Source organism: Tupaia chinensis, unplaced genomic scaffold, assembly GCF_000334495.1.
Source record: "Tupaia chinensis unplaced genomic scaffold, TupChi_1.0 Scaffold000600_1, whole genome shotgun sequence".
In the NCBI taxonomy this organism is placed as follows: domain Eukaryota; kingdom Metazoa; phylum Chordata; class Mammalia; order Scandentia; family Tupaiidae; genus Tupaia; species Tupaia belangeri.
Genome location: NW_006160117.1, coordinates 3,334,647 through 3,352,077, shown reverse-complemented (window position 1 = coordinate 3,352,077; position 17,431 = coordinate 3,334,647). Strand labels below are relative to the sequence as shown.

At 38.9% G+C, this 17,431-nt stretch overlaps 1 pseudogene; it reads right to left on the bottom strand.

Annotated features, from left to right (window-relative positions):
• Positions 1–7,891: 7,891 nt before the first annotated feature.
• LOC102501176 (cytoskeleton-associated protein 2-like) overlaps positions 7,892–17,431 on the bottom strand; it is a 15,585-nt pseudogene continuing 6,045 nt past the window's right edge.

Below are 17,431 nucleotides of genomic sequence, written 5' to 3'. Positions count from 1 at the left end.
CCCCACCCTAATATCCTTAATCCTAATCTCTTCCCAGAGGCCCATTTTTTGATACCATAATCTGATTAAGTTTCACTCTCTTAATTCTGCTACAGTGGCAGAACACATTAATTTTCAGGGGATAGTTTTACACTACTGCATATTCAAAATACAGATCTAATATGCATTATATTATTTAAGTAATTTTAATATTTTTTAAATAAAATAATTCTTAATTTGTGTAAATGGGAATAATTTGTTCCATTTCTCCAGAAGTTGGAGAAGGGTGATATCTTAGTTCATTATTGCATTGCTAACAGAAATACCCGAGACTAGGTACATTTATAAAAGTAAAGGTTTGGGACCAGCAGTTGGCATAATGGCTACGTCGCTGGACTCCCATGTAGTCGACAGTGGTTCAAGTCCCAGACCTGGTGGCTTAAACTCATGTCGGATACATGTGCGCATGTGCCAAAGATCCTGAGAGGAGAATGGAGGAGAAGGGATGGCGGTATGGCCATCCTCCCGAGGCTGTCTTTCTGGCAAGCACATGTGCCCTATAGCAAAAAAACTCTCCCAAAATAAATAAATAAATAAACGTAAAGGTTTAATGACTTGTAGTTCTGGTGGCTGGAAAGTTAAAAGGCATGGCTAAATGACTGAAGGCAGAACTTTGAGCAGAGTGGAGTGTGATCTACATCCAGGTGGCCTTCTCTCTACTAATCTGGTCTTACTCCCTCTCCTTATAAACCCATAGGAATTCAAGCATGGAGGCCCCACCTTAACCACCCTAACATTAATCTCTTCCCAAAGGCCCTTCCTTTCAACACCATAATCCGATTAAGTTTTCACCCTCTTAATCTCTTAAAATTCATGGCTGAACACATGCATTTTTGGGGAGACATATTGCACTGAATACATGAATTTCGGGGGGCATATTCAAACTATAGCAGGGTCAGTAGGGAGTGATTTAATGAATTCATCTTCCCCATTCCCATTTACTTCCACAAATCATTGTTTATATGCCTGGGTGTGTGAGTTGCTCTTTCCGGTGGTTTAAATGTCTTTTTCTTCTGGTAGTAGGCACTACTGAAGTCACTTTGCTAGTAGAATAGTTTGAGTTTCTCAAATTGTCCTAGAGCCATAAAGCTCTGCTAGTTAGTTATATGATTGAGGGTCCTGAGGCTATGCTAGATGAATAATAAGAGGGGTAGACACTCTACTATCAAAATTTATTCATTGCCCTTACTACCACGTTGCAGGGATAGGAGATTCAATCAACTTGTTTTAACCTGTGATTTTGAACACAGTGAAAAAGTAGTACACTGAAATCCCTTTGTGGAAGGGATTCCAACTCACTAACTAGCTTCTTATTATATATTCCCTTGTATATTATACTTTGACTTTGGATTCCTGAATGGAAATATTCCAGCAATATTGTGCATCTTAATAAAATGAAAACACTCCAAATCTTTTATATTCCTTTATATCTATATTTTTTAATCCTAACATTGCAATGTGCATTTGATAGCATATAAATGAACTGAATTGAAAGAATAAAAGAAAGAGATATATACAAAATGTGATACTAAATATATTTAGGATAGAGAGTGTATTGGAAACCACCCCACAGACCTCCTAATTCTTTCTTCAAAGCCAACCCAAACATTCAATTTTATGATTTTATCTTTATTGTGCTGCATTATAAACCACAGAACCTTGTATTTCACCTCTTTTATTTTCTCTAAAGTAAAATAAATAAACATAGCAAAAAGAAACTTCTCATATAGTACTCTTATTGACAATTTTCTAAGGATTTTACAAGTACATAGTCTCTACTTCTTTAAATATAATTATATATTTCAATATAAAGAAGGCATGTGGAAGATAGGTTATTATTATACATGTTTCATAAATAGAATATTTTTAAAAGGTGTGCTTTTCTTTTCCACTAGGTAAGACATTTAAAGGTTTAAGCCAAGGTTTTATGGTGTAGTCATAAGTACATGTTTTTATCTATGTAATAAAATTATGTTTTAGAAAAGATAAATTTGAAAAAAAAAACTCTAGAGATGCAAAACATTAACAATATGGGAATAAAATGGTATTTTTAAAACCCTAACTATTTTTAAGCTTATTTATTTTTTTCAAGATAGTATGTGCACAAAAGAAAAAAATAAAAGAGACAGAGAGAGATATACAGAGATATATACCTACCATAATATATTGTCAAGACAAAATCCCCTTTCCTTAGCCCTTCAGCTTATCAGGATCTTGAACACAGACTTTTATGCCTGGTGAGTTTCAGGACAATAGGGCCAAGGATTCAAACTCTTGGTCAGCCACATAACCTTCACATTTCAGTGTGTCACTGACTGTTGTGCCACAGAGACTGGGCCAATTATGAAATATTTAATGGCAAGTTCTACTGTTATGTCTAGAAAAAAAAAGAATTAAAAAGTGGACAAGGCATCATCATGTTAAGGCTAAGTTATCTAAAAACAAAATACCCAAGATCTGAAGAAATATATCCTGCTCCTGATTATTAAAATTATTTCAGTCAGTAATCAAGCATCTACTGGGTTGTTGGAAAAGTCATGACACATTTTGCTTAGAAAAACAGAAAAATACATCATGACTGTTCCGATGATCCAATAAAACCTGATATTTTTTTCAGTCCTCTGCTTTTAGCACCAAGAGAAAAGCTAGAGAGTGGGACTACAACTGCAAATAATACAAAGACTACTCTCATTTTCAAGGGATAGACAATATATACAGGCATACAATTTAACAAGCAAGTTATGGTCTAATCGGTGAGAAATATGAAGACATCCAGACATAGCCAAATTATACGAGTTCTTTATTAATAGTATCGCCAACTGTGGGAGGACTTGTGTCTCTCAAAAACCCTGCAGTCTTGAGTAAAAGGAGAGGACTGCTTATAAAGGCAAGGATCATCATCAATTCTGGGTTGACATGGTGATTACAATGGAAAATGAGGAGGGGTTGGAGAGGAAAGGGAGTGAGTTCCTCTGCAAAAGCAGTTACAGAAGCTGAATCAGGCAGGTTAATAATTTCTAAGGGAACTCTCCAGACCTTTGTTTAATAGTCCCCTTGGCTCCGGGCAGGGATCTAGTGATTGGTAGTTACATTGCTAAGGAACATCTAAACAAAAAGGTTTCAGGCTAGTTACCAAAGACAGTAAGACGTTCTTTTGTTTTGTTTTGTTTTTGTTTTTCTATAGGGTGTGTGCACTCACCAGAAAACAGAGAAACAGAAAGTGAGAAATCACCCCCCAGGGGGGATGGCCTTGCTGCAATCCTTTCTCCTCCATTCTCCTCTAAGGATCTTGGGCATGCACCAGACACATCTGGCATGAGTTTAAGCCACTGGGTCTGGGACTCGAACCACGGTCAACTACATGGGCGTCCAGCAACATAGCCATTACGCCATCTGCTGGTCCCGACAGTAAGACTATTAATTACTCTTTTTACTCTGGGCAAAAGAAGGAAGCAAGTATAACAAAGTCAAAGATGGAGGTATTTCTGCTTCATTCCCCACTGGTTTTATGAAAGTGAATCAAATAATTGATTTATCCACAGATAGTGGCTGGTTACTTTACAAGTGCCATTTCTATATCCTGAGGGTATAGGAACCCTCTGTATTTGTATATAGGGGTCTAGATGTTTAGGCTTCTGAACAGCATCATATCCTGGTACCCCCAACTCTATGGATTCACAATCCTAGTAAGGGCAGAAGTAATCATTATTAGTAGGACAATAAGTATTTTTTTGCATTGGCCAGGACAAAAATAAAAATAATCTAATATAAGTCCCTTATCCCAGCTAGTCTCTAAACAGGTCCAACTTTTGGTTTCTCATTGTTGGAAAGGTGGGGTCATCTCAAGTAAACCACAGAGGTCTATCTGGAGAGAAATGGGTCCCTGGGATGAATCTGTGTCATTTAGTTCTCTTCTGTCCCCATCCCAGATTCCCCATGACCAGTCAATTTCCTCTGTCCTTTCTATAAGTTGAGTAACAAGGAGGATAATCAGGAAATATGGGACAATCTTAGTTTGAGAGGATCCTGGGAATCCTGGATCTGCTGTGTCAACTTCTCTGGCTTTATTTGAGAGTGGTGCCACCAGATTGGGATGGCGTTGACCTTAACAGTGGTCAGAGTGTTGAGGATAACAGTGTAGGGTCCCTTCCAGGTTGGAGTCACTTCCTGGGTTGCAAATTTCTTGACCCACACTGAGTCTCTCGGTTGGAATGGATGGACAGTGGGGATGGGCACAGCATCTCAAATACGGAGGTGAATGGCCTTCTGGGTTGAGTTAAGGGCCTGTAAAAGCTCAAGTAAAGTATAGTTATGGATTTCAGTTTTCATTTCCTCTCTCAATCTCAGAAGGAGAGGTGGAGGTCTTCCAAACATAATTTCATAAGGGGAAAATTTCTCCTGGTATGGTGTGCATAAAGCTATCTAAATTAGACATAAAGTATTTTTCTCTAACCAGTTCAGCAAGCTTTGTTTTTCTCAGGTGGATAATCTGGTGTATCTATGATGACTTACCGAAGAGCCTGGAGGACTAGCCTGCCTTCTGGTAGCAGCAACCATCCCTCAGGTCCTCCAGTAGCCTATTGTTTGTAAGCCTATTTATTCATCCTTCTGAGTGTAGGAGGATGAGAATGGAAGGACAGAGTCCCAGGCGGCTTCAAGAACTTTTAGTTGCTGATACAGCTGTCTTCCCTCTGATTAGGTCTCATAATTTTCTCTCTAGCCACATGGTCAGTCAACCTGTTTATTATTATTTTCTCTTTGGTTTTTTTTTTTTTTTTTTTTTTTTTTTTTTTTTTGAGTGTGCTTTTGGAAACAACCTTAACCTCTGATTTAGACAAAAATTAATCTTAGTCGCTTTAAGGGTTACTTGAGGCTTGTCCAGTGAAATTGTCAAATGTCCAAGGGGCACAAGTGGGTTCTTGGGCCCCATCAATCCTCAGTTTCAAAGGTCAGCATGGACTTTAGAAGTCCTGAGCTCCCTTCAGAGCTCAGTGCATTCTGTCTCTAGTGACCAGCTCTACATTGGGGACAAGGTCCCAGTGGGAGACATGAGGATGCCAGTCTTGGGCATTGTTTAGTACCTGGGCTGCCCGCATTGGAAAGGGGCACAAGTGGGTTCTTGGGCCCCATCAATCCTCAGTTTCAAAGGTCAGCATGGACTTTAGAAGTCCTGAGCTCCCTTCAGAGCTCAGTGCATTCTGTCTCTAGTGACCAGCTCTACATTGGGGACAAGGTCCCAGTGGGAGACATGAGGATGCCAGTCTTGGGCATTGTTTAGTACCTGGGCTGCCCGCATTGGAAACAGTTTCTTTGGAGGCAGAGACTAATCTGGGCTGTTTCCAGATCCTGCCCTCGAGGAAGTTGTCAGTCTTCAAGATTACCATGAGTGACTACTGGGTGCTATTTAAGTGAGAGTTAAATCAAAGGTTAAGGTTCCTTGCCAATTTGTTATAATATTTTTCTGAGTTATCTGAGAACTGTTTTAAATATCTGTTCTGAATTGTAAGAGATCCTACACTGAGAAGTGAAACTAAATTTCAATAGGTCCTGCAAGGAGCGCTGAATACTGCCAAGAGGGTAGAGCCCAGTTTACAGGTTTTACAAGGCATCTGAGCTATTGACTATACAAAAGCCCTCGCTGGGCTTTCACTCTAAATTTTTGTTTTTCTAACTAGATCGCTTAATCATTTAACTCAAGGGTAGAATCCAGTGGGGAAGAGGCCTACCTAAAGACAAAAAGAAGGAGTACAAGAAGGCAAGAAGGCAAGGGGTTAGAAAGAAGGCAGCCAGGAGCTCTAGTCTTAACTTGTTCCACCCCGTTCCTTGAGACTCCTACCCTATTAAGTTGTTAGACAGGAATTTTCTACCTTCTTCTAGTCTTAACTTGTTCCACCCCGTTCCTTGAGACTCCTACCCTATTAAGTTGTTAGACAGGAATTTTCTACCTTCTGCTTTTTAGAGGAGCTTTTAAGCTTGTAAAAACAGAATTACATACATCTATATTGATCAGAACTTTCCCTTTTCAGCAACCCTAACTAGTAGCGTATAAACATGTACAAACAAACAACAATAACATCAAAATTTGTTTAACAACTTTTTCAATGCAAGACTGAATAAGCTTACTAACAGACCATCCCAATTTTTATAAAATTTAATGACCAATAATAGGAAAAATTAAGGCATGTTAATGAGAATTATAAGGAAGACTCAGGGAGAACCAGGCAGCAATACTCCCATGAGTCCATGCTTAATATTGGATGTATATCTCTTTATATCAATTTTATTATTCATTTTTAAATTTACATTCACTGTATTGGCTACTTAGCATGTAATTCTGTCAAACATTTTTTTGTTTCTGGTTAATTTTGGCTTAACAGTTTTATCTTTGTAAATTTCTTTAAGGATATAACGTTAGGATTATAACCATTTGCAAAAATCTTTTAGAAAAGTGTCAAACAAAGCAATTACCCAGGAACAATAAGACTTGAACTAACCATAGTTAATGTTCTGACAAGAATTTACAACTGACAAAGAACCTTGACTATATACCAGTTTAACATAATAACCTACAACACGACTGACATATTTTACCATAAATTCCTGGGAATTTCAAATTATTTTGGAACACAGTATACATATAGACATACAAGTATATAACATATCCATAGATATAACTTAAATATAATACCAAGAAAATTAGAATTACTTAATTTGGCAATGCTTTTCATTTTTATCCAACATATAAAGAATAAGCCTGATCAGTTTAACATCTCCCTTTTGGATGTTTCAGGGGCCCTCTGCAAACATCCAAAAGTTACTTTGAGGTCAAAGATCTCTGTTAGCAGGGAACCAGCAGTTAGCGTAATGGCTATGTCGCTGGATTCCCACGTAGTCGACCGCGGTTCGTGTCCCGGACCCGGTGGCTTAAAACTCACGCCGGGCACGTGTGCATGCGGTGCCCAAGATCCCGAGAGGAGAATGGAGGAGAAGGGATTGCGGCGTGACCATCCCCCCTGGGGGGTGATTTCTCGCTTTCTGTCTCTATGTCTCTCTCTGTCTGTCTGGCGAGTGCATGCACCCTATAGCAAAAACCGCTCCAAAAAAAAAAAAGATCTCTGTTAGCACTAAAACTAAAGTCAGAAAAAGCTAGTCATGAAATTGTTTCCCTGTTAGATATCTACTATGTAAAATGCAACATGCAACACATAAATACTGTTTCATTAAACCAACCATATTAAGATTAACACTATGTTGCTTGATTAATTAAAAACCTAGACAAAATATATGTTGGAAATTGTGAAGACTTTCACTTATTAATCTTTTTGTTTCACTATATTTGAAGCCAGTTTATTTACTAAAGTTATATGAACTACACAGATATACAACATATAGTATATAACATGACATATTACATGTATGGATGCACACACACATCAGAACTATAAGAACCAATTTTTCTGAGGTTACTTTGACTCTAATACTCTTTAGAGTAACCCCTTTTTTTGAATTTTTAATTATAGGCTCAAGGATAGTAGTTTTAACTTTCTCTTGCCTACACCACTGGCGTTTATATTTTCCACCCCTTCTAAGTGTGATGTTTTCAAGAGGCCTTCTCGGTTTTCAGATGGAGAGTTAAGCATGCATTCCAAGGGAGTTTTAAATGAGCTATTCCAGCCTTCCATGATTTCTAAAAAGGCAAGTATGCTCTTTGGTCAGGTATACCCTGGGGCACTCTGGGTACCTCTTGCCTCTACCTGTACCTCCTATGGTCACAAGGCAATGCCCAGTGACAGTGCTGTGCCTGTGCCTGAAGGGATCACCAGTTCTCTAATGCCTCGATTTCCCAACTAGCTCAGGTTCTAACAGGAACAGCAAGGCTAGCAAGACTCAGACGTAAAAGAGAGTCGGGGCTTCTCTGTGTAAGGGGAACTTCTGCCTCCTTTAGAGCACAGGTAAAATGCCAGAGGGCTGAAGTATTAGAAAAATCTCTAGAGCAGGGATACTGAGGAGGCAGCTGAGATGAGCCTGAGAGAGCACAAGGGAGAATGGGGCTCTCAGCCAGATAGAGGTGAACTAAGAGAAGGCAGAACAGGGCCTTGTCAAACTCCTCTCGATGGCATGACTACATAAATTGCCTGCTAACAAAGAATGCAGTCCTTAAGCCACAGTACGAGGTGGCAAAGAATCTGGAGAGCCTCCTTTTTTAGGACTTTCTTTATGATCTTTTCAAGAAAGAAAGGACCCAGCTTCTGAGGACAGAGAGTTCTTGGAGAGGTGTTTTGTTTTGTTTTGTTTTTCCATAGGGCGCGTGTGCTCGCCAGAAAGACAGAGAGAGACAGAGAGTGAGAAATCACCCCCCAAGGGGGATGGCCATGCCGCAATCCCTTCTCCTCCATCCTCCTCTTGGGATTGGGATCTTGGGCACGCACGCACACATGCCTGGCGTGAGTTTAAGCCATTGGGTCCAGGACTCGAACCACGGTGGTCTACATGGGAGTCCAGCAACATAACCATTATGCTAACTGCTGGTTCTGAGGACAGAGAGTTCTGCCCATCATGAAAAGAGGAGTGGCCCTTTCCCACTTTCTCCCCAAGATGCAATGTAAGACAAATAAGGGATGTGTACCCCCTCTCACCGGCCCAACATGGTCTCCTCAAGTTTCTCCAAATTTAAAGAACCTAGCCTTCTAGGACAGAGGGGCTTACTAGTCACAGAAGGAGCTGCCTCTTTTCCCTTTTTTTACCTTTCCTATTTTTACATTCTTTTTTTTTTTTTTTTTTTTTTTTTTTTTTTTTTTTACCCTCCTGTATGGGCATGATACAACAAAGGGAGGGTAATCTCTCTGAAGAGAGGACCATTCAGGTGTCTGCCTGGCCACACCCCTCACAGGGACCTTAGGGAGCTTCTTAGCTTTGGTAACTAGCTATAAAGCCACTATCAGATTGAACGTGCAGGAAGGGTCAGTGACTCCCAGCATCAATTTTATCTTCTGGCTTTATGAGGTCTCCATGGAACCACACAGGGTAGGACCAACTCAGACTCCATAGCCAAAGCTGTGGAGCCACAAACACACTCAACTCACTCAAGCACTCATCATTCATTCCAGAGGTTATAACATTCCCTACCCCTAGAGTGAACTCTTTCTTTCAACAGAAACAAAAGATCAAAGAAGGGAAAAAGAAAAACAAAAGAGAATCAGAGAGGGTTCCTCTGCCAGATGCTGAAATAGGGAGGGAAAATAGAAGAAGCATGTGAACCCTGGACCCCTCCTAGAGGGCACTTCCAGCACCAGTCATACTCTCGGTCAGCGCCAGGAAAACCTTCAGCCCCAGGAAAAGCTTTTCCCATCTGAGACTGCCCTTCTGAGATTGAATGATGCCACTTCTTGCAGGTATAGAACCAAGCAATATCCTCTAGGAGAGCGTGGAGAAAATAATTGAAACGACAGTGAAAGCAAAAGAAACCCATGCGAAAGATCCCAAATGCCCAGAAATCAAACCCTGATTTACCACAAATCATCTAAGGGCCAGGGGAGACTTAAACCCCCAACAACTATCTACCCCAGCATGTCTGGTGGAACCTAAGTAGCAGTCCTGTAACTGGGTCTTGTCAGTCCTGCATCCAGCTGCTTTATGAAGGACTTGAAACCCCTGTCCAGAAGGTCAGATTCAGGGGGTTTTCCTTCACCAACCTCATACTCACTGATCTGTTTCTGCAAAGAAGGGCAAGACAGGAACACCAGAAGAAATGCCTCCAGAGGTCTTATTACTAGAATTTCACAAATTTTGAAGGAGCAGTGGGCATCTCCTGCTTGGCCATCCACAATCCCAAAAGGTGGCTCCAGGGCCCTGGGAAATCCCAGGACTACTCTCTAGGTAACTGGCAGCTGGCCCAGTCGAGGCCACTCTCCCTGGGATACCTCACTTAAGTACTGGGTATGTACTCATCTCACTGGGGCCTCCAAATGTTATAATCTAATCAGAAAAAAATAAGAGAACATTCAGACATAGCCAAGTTATAGATGTTCTTTATTAATAGGCCAGCCAATTACAGGAGGACTCATGTCTCTCAAAAATCTTGCAGCCCCAAGTGAAAGGAGAGGGCTGCTTATAAAGGCAAAACAATCAATTCTGGGTTGACATGGTGATTACAATGGAAAATGAGGAGGGAGTGGAAAGGAAAGGGAGTGGGTTCCTCTGCAAAAGCAGTTACAGAAGCTTAATTAGGCAGGTTAATAATTTCTAAGGGCACTCTGTAGACCTTGGTTTAATGGTCCTATGGCTTGTGGAAGGGTCTAGTGATTGGTAGTTACATTGATAAGTAACATCTAAACAAAAAGTTTTCAGAGTAGTTAGCAAAGACAGCAAAACTATTAATCACTCTATTTAGTCTGAGCAAAAGAAGGAAGCAAGTATAACGTAAAGTTCAAAGATGAAGGTGCTTCCAATGGGGGAGGAGGATGGGACATAGCAGAGGGTGGGGGATGGGGAATCAAGGATGGCAAAACAAAAGGCAAGGTATGCAGGACATAAGAATTGGAAAATTATTTGCTGAGAACATGTATGCTGATGTGCTTGATTGAGCCAATGCACAGGGTATTTTGGATGGAAAATTCATTTGTGTGTTGTGATGGTGTATAGTGAATTAATGTAGAAAATTAATAAATAAAAAAATTAATAAAATAAAAAATAAAAGATGAAGGTGCTTCTGCTTCAGTGTATTGCGTATGAAAAGCTACAATTGAGATTGCAAAGTCAGCCAGTATGCAAAAGTGGTATGGCATTCCAGAAAAGTTTTCTTGGAGAAACTGCTACCCAAGTAGATACTGGAGAAGTGAATAAACCGCACTGCTATAAATAGTTTTATTCCTGTCTCTTGAATAGACATAAATAATCTTGAGATAGAGAGAGAAATAGAGAGCAAGAGTGGCTGGATCATAGGCACACATATATTTAGCTTTAGTAGATACTGACTAATGGATTTCTAACAGTTTAATTACACTTACACAAGAAGTATATGAGAATGTCACTTGTTCTACAACTCATCTCTATTTGGAGAATGAAACAAGATAAAAAAATAAATTAGAACCTAACAGGGGAAGAGTTTTGAGCTCAATAGAGAGTACTCCAGGCTGAATAATGGCACATGCAAAGGCCCACAGAGAAGGAAAAATATGGTTCATTTTTCACCAGCTGAATATATTAATGATATATGTTTGTGGATGAACACTGATAGAAAATGAGACCAAATAGTAAGCAAACATGAGATCATAACAGGTTTTCCACATCATAGGAAGAGATTTCAAATTTATATTAAAAGTCAACAGGAAAACCATAATGGGTTTTATTACTGAGAATTCATTAAAGGATGGAAATGGAAAGTGGAAATGTAAGAGCCACAAAGATCAATTAAACAGTGATAAATATAGGTGAAACAGATTATTACATTCTGGATAATAATACTAATCATTGAGATCATGATCTCTGTGTAATAGGCAAAATAAATGAAGTTTATTGGATTTGACAGTTGACAGAGGAGTTTCAGTACTGGTTATGTTGACTTTGAGGTGCTTATGATATATTTAAATAGGAATATCCCTTCTATAGATTGTAAAATTTGAAGGTTTGGGGTCCAAGAAAGAGTTCTGAACTTGTCATTTTGACATCTGGGGTGTCAGAATTTAGATGGTGATAAAAGTCATAGGACTTATTGTGAGTGCTGGTGGAGTGTGAGTGAGAAGCAAAGAGCAGTCTGGGAAGCATTATGCATGATATAGGAAGAGTGGAGAACAAGAATGGGAGCCCATAGAAGATGAGAATGTGTCTACAGTGGTACAGTAGTCACCAAAAAGAAAAAAAAAAAAGAGCTGTCATAGACTCCAGAAAACAAAAGTTGTTTGACTAAGGTGATGTGATGGACAGTATCAAGTTTAAATATCCAAGTAGGATAAGGACTAAAATGAGGCAGTGGATATAGGGGACCATGAGATTTGAGGGACTGTGTGAGAGCAATATCAGAAAAGAGGTGGTAACAAGAACCAAATTTAGAGTGAAGGAGGCATGAAGAAGAGGAGATAATAAGGGTAGACCACGTTTTCCCAATGGTATTTTTTGAGTTCACCTCAAATAAATTGAGAAAAATAAAAACAATATAGTTTTTCATAAATCTATATAGTATTTCTCAACCTCAACACCATTTTACAATCTTTACCATAAGGGGCTGTCCTATGCATTGTAGGATGATTATCAGTATCTCTGGCCTGTACTCATTAGATGCCAGTAGCACCCTCTACCCAGTGTGACAATCAAAAATGTGTCCAGATATTGCCAAATGCTCCTTGAGGGGCAAAAAAAAAAAAAAAAAAAAAAAAACTGGTTGAGAACCACTAAGCTAATGCAATCTGGTTTATAGAACTAAACTATATCCTTGCATTATCCTTTCTATAAAATGACAGTAATTACATATAGGACATGTGTGGACGCGTGAATGTATGTGTGCTTGAGTATTTAATTTCCTGATATAGAATCATTTTCAATGGAGTCAGTCTCTGAATTTTACTTTTGAACATTACTTTTTATATACAACTTGAAATTCTGAAAATTACTAGTGTAGTGCAAACCATATTTTTCAAAATTTTAGTAATAAATAAGAGAAGGGCTTTTGAATAGAACTGGAGAGGCATATGAAATAGTGGTAACTTTTTAAACATAGGATTATTGAGCATGTTTAGATGCCATTTAGAAGACTCAAAAGATATGAAAAGATTGAAGTTATTGAGCGTCAGAAGTATCAAAGAGAGCAGAACCTCCTTGACTCTGTTAAATGGTGAAAAATGATGGCATTCAATATTCAGGCAGAAGGATTCAACTTAAGAGGAGGACAGCATGTGTGTTGTATGTGTGTATGTGTGCGTGTAAAAAGACTAGGTTTTCTGTTTGATGAGAAGCTGCTAAAATATCCAAAGGGTTCTTCTGTTTTCTTCACAAAGTAGTAGATGGTGTTTTGCGCTGACAATGAGAATGCTGTGGTTTTAAATGGTTGATGTGAATATCTGAAAAATGAGTTAGTCTCAAGAAATGTAAGAAGATTGCTAGACAATTTAAAGTTGAAAATAATGAATCTGTGATGAAGCTAACTTATTTTGACGGGTACTTTTTAAAGAATACTCAGCTCTTAGAGTGTAAGCACACAGGTGGCAGATGGCTGAGTATGTGGAAGTTTCGTGTCTTTTTTTTTTTTTTAAGAGATTTTTTGCTATAGGGTGTGTGCACCCACTTGAGAGATAGACAGAGGAACAGAAAGTAAGAAATCACCCCTCCTGGGGGATGGTTACACCACAATTCCTTCTCCTCCATGCTCCTCTCGAGATTTAGGGCACGCACGCACACGTGCCCAGCTTAAATGTCATGGTGACATAAAGATCCTGTTGGGAGTCTCTCTATCTCTCTTTTATTCCCTTTCTCCTTCTGTCTATTTCTCTCATGGAAGAAAGAAACAAATTTTTAAAATATGTTAAATCCAAACTTCTGGTTCTATTAGAACAAGAAAGAAAAAAAAAACACATAGGAGAAATTGAAAAGTTGAAAAACAGCTTTTACTTCAGAGAAAGGCAAGACCGTGTATCAAGGAGGTTTCAAACAGAAGTAAAAAATGGAATGAACTGATAGAGGAAACAGTGATATTTAATCCCGAGTTAAGATATACTAGAAAAAGTCATTTTAATACCTGTATCTAAAAATACACAGAAATGGAAATATTGAAACCAGCAAATCAAGCAAACCTAAAACACTCAGTAGAGAGGAAAGGAACTGGGAATTCTGACATCTGTATGTTTTGCTAGCATAGTGAGAAGAAAAATAAAAACAACAATAATAAAAATACCTAAAAGAGGACTTCTTATAATCTCAAGTTAAACCTGCTATGGAAGTCTGAAATTATGACTGCAGAGAACTAGGCTGCTCAGTATGTTGGTCATAAGCCTTATGTGGCTACGAAATACTTGAAATATGGCTAGTCCAAATTGAGTCATGTTGTACATGTAAAATATATAACATATTTTGAAGACTAAGTATGGAAGAAAAATTAAAACAATCTCATGATTTATTTTATTTTATTTTATTTTGAGAGAGATTTTTGCTGTAGTGTGCATGTGCTCGCTGGATAAACAGCGAGACAGCAAGCGAGAAAACCCCCCAGGGGGGATGGTCACGCCGCAATCCCTTCTCCTCCATTCTCCTCTCGGGATCTTGGGCACGCACGCACACGCGCCCGGCGTGAGTTTTAAGCCACCGGGTCCGGGACACGAACCGCGGTCGACTACGTGGGAGTCCAGTGACATAGCCATTACGCTAACTGCTGGTTCCCAACTCAGCATGAGTTTTAAGCTGCCGGGTCCAGGACTCAAACCACGGTCCACTACATGGGAGTCCAGCAATGTAACCATTATGCCATCTGCTGGTCCCTCATGATTTTATATGGGTCACACATTGGAATCATCATGTTTTGAATATATTGAATTAATAAAAAATACTTTCACCTAATTATTTTACTGTTTAAAATGTGACAACTAGAAAAGTTAAAATTATTTCCATGGTTTTATTTTATTTATGCTTGAATATTTTATTTCTAATGGATAGTTCTGTGTAGGTTGGAAGAGAGCTGTGGAGGGAAACAGTATTTTCGGCAGTATTGAGGTCCCTATTGGTGAAACTTGAACATTTATTTTTAATATTTATTCTTACATTTACATTTTCTTTGGAATTTCCACCAGCATCACCTTTTCACCTCAGAACTCAAGCATTCATCAACTATGTATTAAGGCCTTAATTCCAAGACATGATGTTCTGGAAGAACATGAAGTCATTGCTGAAGTGTCTGATCCTGTACCCTGGTGATCCTTCAGGGCATGAGGTGGTCTGACTCCTAGAGACTGACAGACCTCATAGGGCACTTTTCTTTATTCATCTTCTTCAAAGTCCATCATAGAATTATCAATGTCTCTTAATATTCCCTCAGTTTGCTAGATTTGCCCAGTTTCTTGGAACATTTGGACAAAAAAGTCATAAGAAAAAAATAGTTTTACTATTCTTTGTGTTTAAACACCATTTTCCTTGCTGCTCTAGGATCCAAACAAGACAGAGAACACGCCCATCTCATTGCCTCTCTTTCATTTTTCTCCGTTGAATCCGGATCACAGACAGTCCTGATTAACCCACTCACCCTTGCTGCTTTCACTTGACACTACCTGCCCCTTTCATGATGAGGGCACTACAAAGAAAAGAGATTTTATACCTAACAATCTAAATTTATGCTTAACTGCTCTCACATAAATTAGAAAAAAATAGTTATCAAACTCTTTAACTTAAGCACCCCTGTGCTTTGGTCTAAATCACTGAAGTCCCCAAAAAAGCTTTTCTGGGGACAGGGGATATGTACATTCACCAAATACAAAGAGAGAGAGAGAGAGAGAGAGAGAGAGAGAGAGAGAATGAAAGAGAGAGAGAGAAAGGAAGTTACCCCAGTGAGGCATGGTAATGTTACAACCCCTTCCCTTACATTCCTCTAATCCTGTTGGGATTTTGGTCATTCATGCACATGTGCCTGAAGTGTTTTTCAAGCCACCAGAGCAGGGATTCAAACCTCATGTGAGATCTGGCTCCCTTAACCACCAGGTCATGACATTGACCCCCAAAAGAGATTTTATTAAAGTAAATTATAACTATTTATAGGTATCATATTAGAAATTAAAATAAAAAAAACGAAAAATATTTTATTATTAAACCATTTAAAATGATAATAAATCAAGGTAGCATATTTTTATGAAAAATGATAGCTATACTTTTTAACCAAAATTTGCGAGAACACTGGCATTGCTTTTCAGTAATGTGGGGATTCAGCGACTTAGACACTACATTTTTAAAATTTCAATGTCTGTCCTTATAGAAGACAAGTGGGGCCAATAGATGGAGTAGTGTCTAAGTCGCTGAATCTTCACATGACTGACTGCAGTTGGAGTCCCAAACCTGGTGGCTTGAAAATCACACCAGGCACGTGTGCATGTATGCCCAAAATTCAAAGAGGAGAATGGAGGAGAAGGGACTGCAGACTGGTCATCACCTCTGGGGGGTGATTTCTCACTTTCCCTTTTATGATCTCTCCTTCTCTCTCTCTTTCTGGTGAGTGCACATGCCCTGTGGAAAAAAATCTAAAAAAAGAAAAAAGGAAGACAAGTGGAACTTCATATCTACTTCCACATTTAAGCTAGAGCAAAGTATAGTTCTGGCTTATATATATGAATAAAGTCTAAGCTCACACAGATATAGAGTTTAAAAAGGAAGGAGTATTTTAAGAGTCTTTTTAGGTTATTATATATATATACTTATTTGACATTACATCCAAATAGGCAGGTGACAGCTTCTTAAAAGTTAGTTATAATATAGAATTTTACTTTTGAGAAATTTTTGCTATAGGGTATGTGCATTCACCAGAAAGACAGAGAGAGAAAGGGAAACAGAAAGTGAATCCCCCCCCACCGAGAGGAATGGCCATGACACAATCCCCTTTCTTCTTAGAATTTTGGGCACGCTCGCACACATGCCCAGTGTGAGTTTCAAGAAAGTGAGTCTAGGACTTGAACCACAGTTGACTATGTGGAAGTCCAGCACCTCAACCACTATGCCAACTATGGCTCCTATAATATATAATTTAAAACTGCTATCAGTGATCTTAGTTTCTGTTAAATTATAATCTCATCTGTTTGATCTTTTGACTTCACAGACTCTCTTTAAAGAGTGTCCTAGACTTCATGGACCACACTTAGAGAACTACTCTCCTAGAGAAAAATGAAGTCCTAAATAAATTTGGTTTCTTTCTCTCTCCATGACACCCTTTATGTGCCTAAGGTTTAACTATAAAAGACATCTGCGTTAATGTAGGCACAGGATAGAAATATTTTAGCCAAAAGCCAATTCAATTTTTGATCTTATTACTTCATCCATAAAAAATATCCCTTCTCAGAGTAGGTTTTTTGGTCACCTTTCTTTATAATGTATGTCAGAGAATCATCTTCAGGACATAGACCAAGGATTGGAATGGGTAGATTGTGAAGATTATGAATACTAATATAAGTATTTCTATCAGTCCAGGTTCTCCAGAGATAGAGCCAGTAGGATATAAATATACATATACATACAGATATCTATACAAATATACACACACACACACACACATATAAGCTATATATACATATAGCTATATATATAAGATGGGATTTAGTAGGAGAATTAGTCTATGAAATTACGGTGGTTAAGAAGTTCCACAACAGCTGCGCGGGGTCCCTGGGCCCTGTGCGGCAGCGGCGGGAGGGGCCGCGGGGGGGGGGGGGGGGCGGGG